General features: G+C 46.1%; 1 protein-coding gene across 3 annotated transcripts in view; it reads left to right on the forward strand.

Annotated features, from left to right (window-relative positions):
* Positions 1–10,981, forward strand: part of Cyth3 (cytohesin 3) — an 82,700-nt gene that overhangs the window by 12,527 nt on the left and 59,192 nt on the right. The window contains exon 1 of one of the 3 annotated variants that reach the window (XM_029533456.1): positions 4,427–4,491. The exons of the other annotated variants lie outside the window; for them this stretch is intronic. The gene's annotated coding sequence lies outside the window, so the exon portion shown is untranslated. Of the gene's footprint in view, positions 1–4,426; positions 4,492–10,981 lie in introns of those variants that run through there. 3 annotated transcript variants of the gene reach the window in all.

Raw genomic sequence — 10,981 nt, forward strand, 5'->3', positions numbered from 1 at the left:
TAGCTCCTCCATTGGGGACCCTGTGTTCCATCCAATAGCTGGCTGTGAGCATCCACTTCGGTGTTTGCCAGGCACTGGCATAGCCTCACAACAGGCCGCTATATCAGGGTCCCTTCAGCAGAATCTTGCTGGCATGAGCCTTAGTATCTAGGTTTGGTGACTGATGATGGGATGGATTCCCAGATGGGGTAGTCTCTGGATAGTTCATTCAAGTTGACAGTCTTATTAGCTATCCCATCAACTTTGGAGGTCATTAATTGTAGGTGGTGAATTGAAACATTGGGAACTTGTGTTTGTTAAAGGGAAAGAGGACAGAACTGAAGGCCCAGTGACCCTAGGCATTGTGGGTGGTGATGTGTAGAGACCAGAGAGGATGGGTAAGAAGTCCCTTTTTTTTTTTCCTTTTGTTAAAGACAAGGTCTTGAATAGCCTGTGGTAGCTTTAAACTTGGTCTTGCCTTAGCCTCCTTATTCTAGAGATGTAGTCTTCTTAACAGACTTCTTCTAGAACAATTTAGGTAGCAACAAAACTGAGCAGCCTATAGAGTTCCCTTACTCGGTAGTCACCTCTATCCTCGCCTTTGGTTGTATGTGGGTTTATTTTCTGCAGTTTCACTTTCTCATGGTTCACCTTGGTCTCAAAATATCAAATGGAAAGTTCTAGAAATATTCATTACTTTTAAAGCATTTTTTAAAAAAATATGTTATAACAGTCAATTAATGGTTTTTAATCTCCTATAGTGCCTAAATAGTAAGTCAGATCTTATTTAGATATCTGGAGTAAGAATTTACAGTCCTAATAAGCACATGCAAAAGATACATAGTCCAAATATTTTATTTATAAGCCATATGCCCAGATTGGGCAGATCTTGGCTATACTAACTCATTCCCCAACAAAAATGCCACTTGTTACTTGCTGTTTCTTCTGGCCACACAGTTCTGGTCCATGGCATCTTCCTCTCCCCCTCCTTCCTCCTCTCCTCCTCTCTCTGTCTGCAACCCTGTCTCTCAAACTTACAGTCCCACTTTCTCCCTCCTCTGCCCAGTCACAGGCCCTTTAGTGACCAGTTAAGCTGGGGAGAAGGTTCACTTGGCCTCATTTGAGACTGTGGGCACTGGCTTGTCAGTGGCAACCACATCTTAAGGAACCAGTATTTAGCACTAAAGTATACGCAGCATCAGACCAACAGATGTCTGTGTAGGAAAATAAATATCTATACAAATTGGTACTATATGTAGTTTCAGGTGTCTCCTAGAGGTCACACAATATGTTCTTGAAGATAAGGAGGTACTCTGTACCCTCTGCTCTGCCTGCTCTTTCCCCCACTGTTCACACTCATGCTATAGCCATATATGTGATGAAGTCCTTCTGTCAGTCACCTGCTAGTTGCTTTGACAAAGGCAAGGAAGGAAGGATTTATTTTGCCATGCAGCTTGAGAAGTTTCAGTCTCTGGCTGCTTGGCCTGGCGTTTTGGGGTCCATGGTGAGGTAGGAACAGCATGGCAGAAGGAGGACAGTTGCTCAGCTCATGGGAGCTGTGCCTTTCAGCATCCTCCTTCTTCCAAGCAGTCTTACATGGATTGTTAGTCTATGATAAAGTCAGAACCCTCATGATTCAGTCACCTCTCAAAAAGACTGTCAGATGATAGATAACCAAGCCCTTAACATACGAGGACACATTGTCCATTGGAGTTAAACTATAGCCATGTGGAAATCCACTGGGGTACATCACTACCGCCCAAGGCCCAGGGTGTAGATTGGATTTTACCTTACTGTTATCTATTCTACAAATCTGACCATTACAGTGTGCATGTTTTCATTGCAGTGTCACAGAGCGGTTGCACTGAAGGGCTCCCATTTCCCAATCCTTCTTCTCTTCCTCCCTACTCCTGTCTTTGGTACTAGGAATAGAACTCTAAGTTTACACTACTGAGAGATATCCCGAGCCTCTAGGTCTTTCACACATTTTTTATCTTTGCACAGTACACTTCTCCATATGTATAGGTTATTTACGGTCCACGGCACTTTGCATTTCCTACCATGCATCCTCCCTAGTGAGCTTCGTCTTGGGTATTAGCAATCACTTCTTAATCTGGCCATTTTTTCCTCCACCCTTTTCTTTTTAAGACTATGGAGTTTCCTTTAATGGAAATTGCTAAGCAGTTACCTGTGGGGGAGGGCTATGCTTGATTGCAAGCCCCAGGGTTATTTCTTTTGACTACAAATGAAGCAATTACATAGATACCAAGTTTCATGATGCTTAACATTTTTATGAACATGTACTTAAAAGCAATTAATTTAAAAAGGAACACATCTGAGTTAAATATTAATAGTTAATTTGTATGCTGGTAGCTATAGTCTGTTTCTGGGTTTGAATGACAACCATTTGTAAGGGTGCTTGATAAAATATAACAGTTGCCTCAGATTGTTACAATGTTTTCCTTTGTAAATTACAATGTTTGCACAGAGCCAATTCCACTAATTGTACATCCTAGGCAAATTGGTGTATAGGCCCTGTTCTAACAACAGAGGGCAAGTGCTTCCCTGAGCATCATGAAATTCTTTTGTTGTGTTTCGCCTCTCTTGTCTTCTCTGGAAATTAGATGAAATTGAGACTTCCAATTCCCATGAGTCGAGACCCAGGTAATTAGGTAATTATCCAGGTAATTTCTGATGGGAGTAAGCACCCAGTGCTCACGTGTGTTTGTGTGTGTGAAGGCAGAGGCTGATGGCCCGTGTTTTCCCGTCAGTCTCTAGCATTCTAGTTGGTTAGGCTAGCTGGCCAGTGAGTTCCAGGGACCCTCCTTGTCTCTACCTTCTCAATGCTGGGATTATATATATATGACTTTTGGGACCCCTGGCTTTTTATGTAGGTGCTGGCTATCCACACTTGGGTCCCCACTGTGTCTACTGAGTTGTTTCTCTAGCTCCTGAACATGTCTTAAAGTGGAAATCAGAGCCGAATGGATGGAGAGCTGTGTTTTGTCTCAGTTCGTGATGTCATGTCTTCCTGAGGTTTCTTATCTATTAATGAGATGGACCAAGCTGTCTTCTGAGAAGACTCCTGAGCCTCGTCTGTCCTCCAGGCCTCTGAGCCTCGGGCTTTCTCCATCCCCCTGTGCTTTGAGTGCTTGACCCCAACAGTCCTACTCTATACTACTTGACTTAAGATGGTTTGTGTATAGCTTTCTGAGAAGACTGCAAGCAAGGCCCGCGGTACTGGAGTCAGGTAAATTTCTGTACCAAGTGTAGTGTCCTTTAAGAAATTATTTTGTGTATGGCTATTTTGCCTCAATGTATGTATGTGTATTATATGGCTGCCTGGTGCCCATGAGGACCAGAAGAAGGCATTGGATCCTCTGGAACTGGAATTACATATGGTTGTGAAGCACCACATGGGGGCTGGGAATTGAACCTGGGTACTCTTTTAAAGGTATAAGTGCACTTAACCTTTGATCCATTTCTCTAGATCCTTCAACTTTGAAAACATTTTATGTTTTAAAATTTTTTTTTCGAGACAGGATTTCTCTGTGTAGCCTTGTCTGTCCTGGAATTCACTCTGTAGAACAGGCTGGCCTCGAACTCAGAAATCCGCCTGCCTCTGCCTCCCGAGTGCTGGGATTAAAGGCGTGAGCCACCACACCCGGCTTAAATTGAATTTTTACCTTTCATTTTATGTGTATGGATGTCTTGCTTGTGTGTATGTATATGCACAGGATGTATGCCTGGTACCTATAGAGGCCAGAAGAGTTCAGGGCATGTCCTGAGACTGAGTTAAGGACAGTTGTAAGCTCCCATGTGGGTGCTAGGAGCAGAATCAGGTCATCTGAACTAGCCGCAAGTTCTCTTAGCCACTGAACCATCTCTCCAGCCCCTAAGGTTTTATGTATGCATTTGTCTTTGTACACGTATGTATGGATGCCCAGGGAGGCCAGAAGAGAAGAGCACATTGGATCTTCTGAAGCTAGTGTTAGGCGGTTGTGAGCCACTCAGGATGGGTGCTGGGAACTGACCTCAGGTCTTCTGTAGGAACAGCTGCTCTTAACCACAGAGCCAACTTTATAGTGGTTGTTTCTGAGACAGAATCTCTCTGTAAATCTGCAACTCTGTAATTGAGCTAAACCTATTAACCATCAAGATTCGGGGATCCCCTGTCTCAGTCTCCCTGCACTAAAGTGACAGATGGATGTTGCTATGCCTGGCTTTTTGTGGGATGCTAGGGGTTCTGAGCTCAAGTCCTCGTGTCTGTGTGGCCGGCAGTTTATGGATGGGGCTGTCTCTGTAGCCTCCAGTACCTGGAGCTCTTGAGAACAGTATTCCCTAACAGGTAGTCAGACGTGTTGTAGACCATGGAGGAGAGAAAGGAGACTGCTCACATTGGAATGGGGTTTCTGTCCTTGACTTTCAGGTATCAGGAGACTGTGTGAATGAGAGTTGAAAGGGACTGCCTGTTCTTGACTGAACATCTTGTCATTTAGTCACCACTTCCAGGTAAGTGGCTTTCCCGTGGAAGGAAGAGCCCATGGCAGCTTTCTGAAGAGTTGAGTGTAACCATCCAGGTGCTTTGTGATTCAGAATGGCCCTAACTAGCTAATGTGTGGCTCTGGACTCAGCCAGCAGAATGGACACTCATTCAGCCTGGCCTTGAACCCCTGGCTCAAGTGTTCCTCTCACCTCAGCCTTCTGAGTAGCTGGGACTTGGGTATGGACCACATGTTCAGCTCCAGAATGCATCTGTTGAAATCCTAGCACCATCTCCCCTACCCTCATCCCTAAGCTGGATAAAAAGAGCACTTGCTGCTTTAGCAGAAAGTCCAGGTTTGGTTCCCAGCACCCACATGCAATCTCACAACCATCTGTAACCTCAGTTCCAGGGGATTAGATGCCCTCTTCTGGCCTCCATGGGCACTAGGCATGCACATACATATTTGCAGGCAAAACACACACACACAAAACAAATCTTTAGAAAAAAAATCCTAGCCTTGATGGTTAGGAGTTGGGGGGGGGGTCTTTGATGGTGATTAGGTCATGAATGGGGATTACTGCCCTCATAAAAGTGACCCCTGAGAGTTACTGGCATCTTCCACCCTGTGAGGCCACAGCGAAAAGATGGCCACCTTGAGAGCAGCCCTCAGCAGACACTGAAGTTCCTCTGGACACCAGTCGTAGACTCCAACCTCCAGAACTGGAAGCCATATACATCCCTGTACTCCTAAGCAGCTTGATCAAGAGCATCCTGCTACAGCAGTCCAGACAGACAGACAGAAGGCGTAGAGGCTGGAGAGAGGGTAAGGGCATAAAGCAGGGAGAAACAGCGGCTGCATCAACTGTGCTTGAAGGTGCAGTCTACAGGATTTGGTGGTCTTTGCTCTGGGAGGAAGCTAGGGCTGGGCTGACGTTGTGGAAAGCAGAGGCTTGAGTTGAGTCCAGGGTAGAAACAGACTGCAGAGGACAAGGCACCAGGCGGCTCTGCCAGCATCGTGATGTATGTATGGCTTTTCCCAGTGAAGATGTGTACTTTGTGGTTAGAGGCTGTTGGTGCTCAGGGGAGACGTGAAGTTGCAGCAGCACTGAGCACAAGGATAACCAGGAGAAAGTTTACAATGAGGAGTATGGCGACTGAAGAACAAGGTCTTGCCAGTACTAGTTAAGGTACTTGGGGGAAAAGAACTTGGGGTGACCTGAGCCAGAAAGAGTTTGAGAAGTCAGTGGAAGGCTGGGAGAGCGGTTGTGGCTGAGCAAAGCAGAAGACAGCAGGGAGGCGCGCAGGATGTCGGGAGTTCCTGTACCATGCCCGCGGACTGGGAACTCATGCCTGTGCCTACCATAGTTCTCCGTTGCAAATCACAGAAGATGGTATTAGTTAATTTAAGTATGTAAGGAAGTCTCTGGAAGGGTGAGGGGGAAGCCCCGGAATCTACAGGCAGTCTGGAAAGCCATACCCAGAAACTGACCAGAGGGAAGGGAAGTGGCAGTTAGAGCCAGAACCAGGGCTGCAGCTGTAGCCAGGCCACGTGAGCAGTCTGGCTTTAGCCCTGTGGCTGCTGCTGCAGCTGCCACTTCAGGCTCCTTTTTGTTGCTGGTGCTGGCAAAGGTTTTCTGAGTTACTTGGTTTGGCTTTTATCTGTTTGTTTGTCGCTGTTGTTCTTGACTTTTATCAAGCATGGGTACACATGTTGGTTAGCCTCACAACCTGAGGGCTCAGAAGTCGTGGCACAGATCTTTTCTTTCTGTGATGGCAGCCTGCCCATCATGACAGCCAGTGTGATCCATTGTCATAGAGCAGGGATGGAGTAGCTGGGGAGAGGAACAGTTAGAGGGTGAGACATGGGAACACCTGCTAGAGATCCTGATCGATGAGCTCTCGTTGGAGACCTAACCTAAGCTAGCAGGAGACGTGGTCAGTCAGTATGTACAAAGTACATGTGCATGTGTGTATGGGGCACTCATTCATGGTGAGGGTTGTGGAGACCAGAGGTCAACCTCCTGTGTTATTCCTCATTGTCTACCTTGGTTTTGTTTTGTTTTGTTTGTTAGTTTTTAATAGGACTCTTTCATCAAGACGTAGGCTGCTAATTAGGCTAGGCTTGCTCATCAGCAAGCCCAGGGATAGGCCTGTTTCTAATTCCCCAGAACTGGATTTACAAGCACATGCCATCAGGGTGCTGCTCCCCCACTCCTGCCCCCTATGGTGCTGGGTCTCAGCCTTGTGTCTCACTCTTGAGGTACAAAGCACCTTACTGACTGAGCTGACTCTCCAATCCTAGTGGGTACTTCTTGTAGGTATACCCAGGGTCAGAGGCCCACTTGTCTCCTGGTTGTTTCAGTAATAACCAGATTGTGGGATTGCCTGGAATGCCACTAAGTGTAGTGTTGGTCAAGAAACCCATCAATCTCTCCAGGGGATGAACCAGTGCTGGGAGGTGTTTGGGAAGTGTGAGGCGAGTGGCCCAGGCCAGGGTCAAGCCCCTCCCCAGTTTGAGCAGTTTTCTGATTCTTAGTGGGTCCTACTCTGGGAGATAACATCTTGATCATCTAGAAGATCTAAAAGTCTCTTGACTGTGACAGTTAACATTGAGAAAATGCTCATGTGCCTCAAACCCCTTTTTGTTCATCAGTCGCTACTTTAAAAAAAATAAAAAAATTAAAAGCATAAGAATGCATTGCCTGCATGAGTTTATGTGCACCGTGTACATGCAGGAGCCTTCAGAGGTCAGAAGGGGGGATCCGATTCCCTGGAACTAAAGTTACTTGGTTGTGAGCTTCTGAGTGGAGATGCACCTCTTTTTTATTTAAATAGATACTCTTTCTGCCATCAGTTCCCCAAGACACAGAATTTTCTCTAAGTCTGATTGTTCGTGAGGTAGAATGTACATTGGAATCTTGTTTTTGTTTGTTTGTTTGAGATGGGTCTTACATAGGCCAGGCTGGCCTTGAACTCCTTATTCCCTTGCCTCCAGCTTCTGAGTGTTGGTTCAGGCATTCACTATCACACTTGGCTTCATTTTCATTTTTGAAGAGTTCTGGCATTTGCATTAGTCACCTGTCATTCTTCATTCCCCTCAAGTTTCCTTTTCCTCTGTCTAGAACAGGGATAGGAACTTTAGCTTTAGGGACTGGTGGCTCCTTACTTAATGTGGTTATAAGTTCTAGCAATACAGTGGTAGAGGTATCACTTCCACTTGAGCTATGAGCTCACTTGTAATCCTTACTACAGTTTTTGAGTTGGTTGCTCATGTTCAGTATGATTTTTCTTAGGGAGATGTTTCTGTTCTTCTGATACAACTCCACTTTAGTGAACCAGTGAGATTTTGGGATTTCTACAGGAGTATAAATGACACATAGGCAGCTACATCCCCTAAAATTCCACTGTAGTATCAATGAGCATGCAGGCACCGTGGCAGACCACAGAATCTCTCTTTAGCAGTTGTTGTAGCTTGTATAAGAATCTTGGGGAGGGCCTTGTGAATCTTGTAGGATTCAGGAGCTTCCTAAGAGTTGTGAGTTTTGTTTACTTCTTAAATAAGCTTTGTAAATTTCCTGAGTTTTAATGTGCAGTCACTATAAATCCTAGTCACTAGACCAGATGAAATATCCTGTGTAAATAATCCTCATGGCAAACCTAAGGTGGAGTTGAGCTGTGGCCTCATGATTGCTGGTTCTCGGGCCTTGCCTGGACAAGCAAGCCTGCTCTCTGGGCTAAAGCACAGCTGGTAGTAAAATTGCACATCTTTAGAAGGCTAAAGAGGCACTGTAGTGTTCAAACTAGAAGCAGATTTGACCACCTCTGGGGCACTTAGGAGCAGCAGGGCTGCTTCCCTGTCTCCAGCTGTGGCTACGCAGCCTTTGAGAGGCACAACAGTAGGGCAGTGGGGCTCCCCAGCCAACTTGAACATAACCGTTTCCTCCTTGGATTTCCCTCTACACTTCATTTGGCTAGCTCAAGTTTTACCTTCTGTTCCACTATTTCAGGCTGTCACTGGACAGCTGTTAAACATCTGTTGCTCTCCTCTGAGGACTTGCAGTTGTTTGCGTCTCTACAGTGGCTCCCTGTATCCTGTTTGTGTGCACTCAGTGCCTTCAGAATGAAGCAGTTGCAAAGGGCTTTATGCTCCTTCTTGTCACTGTAGCCTCTAACTCATGAGCTACTGATAAAAACGTCTAACAAAACTAGACTCTGTGTCCCCTTAGATAAGTGAAGGGAAGGACGATAAGGCCAGTGGGAGGAGGAAGTCCCTATGAGAAGGGGCATTTTTACATTTTTATAAATGAGGCAGAGTGCCTGAATTGAGGGGATCCTTTGTGGAGGAGAGAGTGGGAGAACACTCAGCGGGGGGAGGCAGCCTGGATTTCCAGAAGCTAAATGGTAAAGTTGAGCATTGGCTTGGCTGTAGATAAGTTCTTTTGCCTCCACTTTTTGGTTTAAAACAGTTCTTCTTTTTTTGTTTTTGTTTTTTTGTTTTTTTTTAAAATAAGGTCATGGGGGGGGGGGCTTCCAGCCTAGCTCTCTCAGTGTGGCCTGACCCCTGAATCCTACCCTCCCACACAAACTGAGAACTTGATCCTTAGCTCACAAAGGCCCTTCTTTCTAGCCCCTCTCCTCCCCCTAGCCTCCACATTTGGAGCTGAGTATTTAGAGCAGAGGCTTAGCCAGAGGGCATTCTGTCCCGTGGTCGCAGAAGACCATGCACTCTGAAGCTAGCCGACAGTCTTGTCTTGTCCTCATGAGTGCACTGTACGTGTGGGATCTGCTTTATAACATGCCTCTGGAACACTATCAGCAGTAGTTTCACATGGTTGGGGAGAATAAAGAGTCAAGAAGATAACTTGTGGGCTGAGGCGGAGTTCTGTGCTAGAGTACTTGCTTTATGTGTATATTCCTCTGGTTCTTAGACCATTATATGATCCTTGAGTTAGCAGTAAAACGTGAGCATTTTAGAATGTAAACAAAGGGAAAAGTTCATATTTTCACATTCATTCCTAATTTCATGGTTGTGTGTGTGTGTGTGTGTGTGTGTGTGTGTGTGTGTGTGAGTGACACAGGGTCTCATTATTGTATTACTGACTGACCTAGAACTCCCCATGTAGATCAAATTGGCTTCAAAACTCAGATGTTGTTCTGACTGTCTCTGCCTCCCAAGTGCTGGGATTAAAGCCATATTCCACCACACTGGACATTGCTAATTCAAAAACAGTTTCTTAGTCAGGGTGTGTGTGTGTGTGTGTGTGTTGCGTGCGTTTCCCACATGCAACAGTGCTAGTGTGGTGGTTTTAGGTAGTTTGAGGGGAGGTTTTCTGTTGTTGCTTTTCCTCTTACTGGGGCTAGTTGGCCCCCGACCTGTGAGGCATTCGCCAGCTCTGCCTCCCGTCTAAGGTAGGGAGGGATGTTGGGGCTACAGATATGCATCTCTATGTCAGGTTTACTGTGGGTTCTGGGGATCCAAACTCAGGTTGTTGGGGTTGTGTGGCAAACCCCTTTAACCTGGTAAGGCACTTCTCAGGCCCTGATTCTCTCTGGGTTGCTAAACTGATGCCCTAACCAAATCCTCTGTGTGCAGCAGCCGGACATAGAGCCTCCCTCCCTCTTTGTGGTTCTGTCTCGAGTGGGAGCAAAGCATTCCCAGTGACTGCAGGCTTCAAACTCTGAAATACGAACTTCTCAGTTTGCCGCCCGTGACTTCTGAATTCGTTTCTTCAGTATGTTCATTTTTTAAACAGTAGCATGTCTGAACTGTGAGCGATTTCTCTGTCAAAAGCCTCTTGTACTACTTAGGGGTTAGAAGAGAGGCAGTGTCTACCCATGTGCCCTCCCCAGCTTACCCTTGCAATTCAAACTGCAACCTTCCTAGAGCTCTCTGCTCCATAGGAACCTTGGTGCTCTGACCACCTGATGGAGAGCGAAGGCTTGGCATAGTAGTGTTGAGATGTGTCCACAGGCTCCTTGAGGACTTTGCCCTGGAGTGGCTGGAGAAGCCTTGCAGCCTTTTCAGCCTCCACTGCTCAGTTCACCTTCATGCCTGGGTTGTAAGATGAAAACCAGATGGGCTACACCCCTCTTTGCCCACTGTATCCTAAAATAGCACTTCCCTACCCCCACCCCAACATTAAATTCCTCAAGTGTTCTACCTTCTAAATGTTTGTGAGTGGGAAATGGAATGCCAGATGTTCTGCAGCTGTATCCAGTTTGTCTCAGAGGGAGTAGTGATTCAGGCTTTCCCAGCAAGAAGGGAGGAAGCATCTCCAAGGCTCCTTAAGCCAACTGACTGAAAAACATTGTTTGTGCTTGTGCTTGTTCTGAGTGGAGACTGTCAGATTCTTCATGTAAGAAAGGAGCTGGAGAACAGCTCAGTGCTTGAGAGCACTTATTGTTCTTCCAGAGGACCTGGGGCTTGATTCCCAACATCTACATGGTGGCCTACAACTATCTGTAACTCCAGCTCTAGAGGATACAGCTCTTTTCTGACCACCTCAAGCAAAGCAC

This window comes from Mus pahari, chromosome 23 (genome assembly GCF_900095145.1).
Source record: "Mus pahari chromosome 23, PAHARI_EIJ_v1.1, whole genome shotgun sequence".
NCBI lineage: Eukaryota > Metazoa > Chordata > Mammalia > Rodentia > Muridae > Mus > Mus pahari.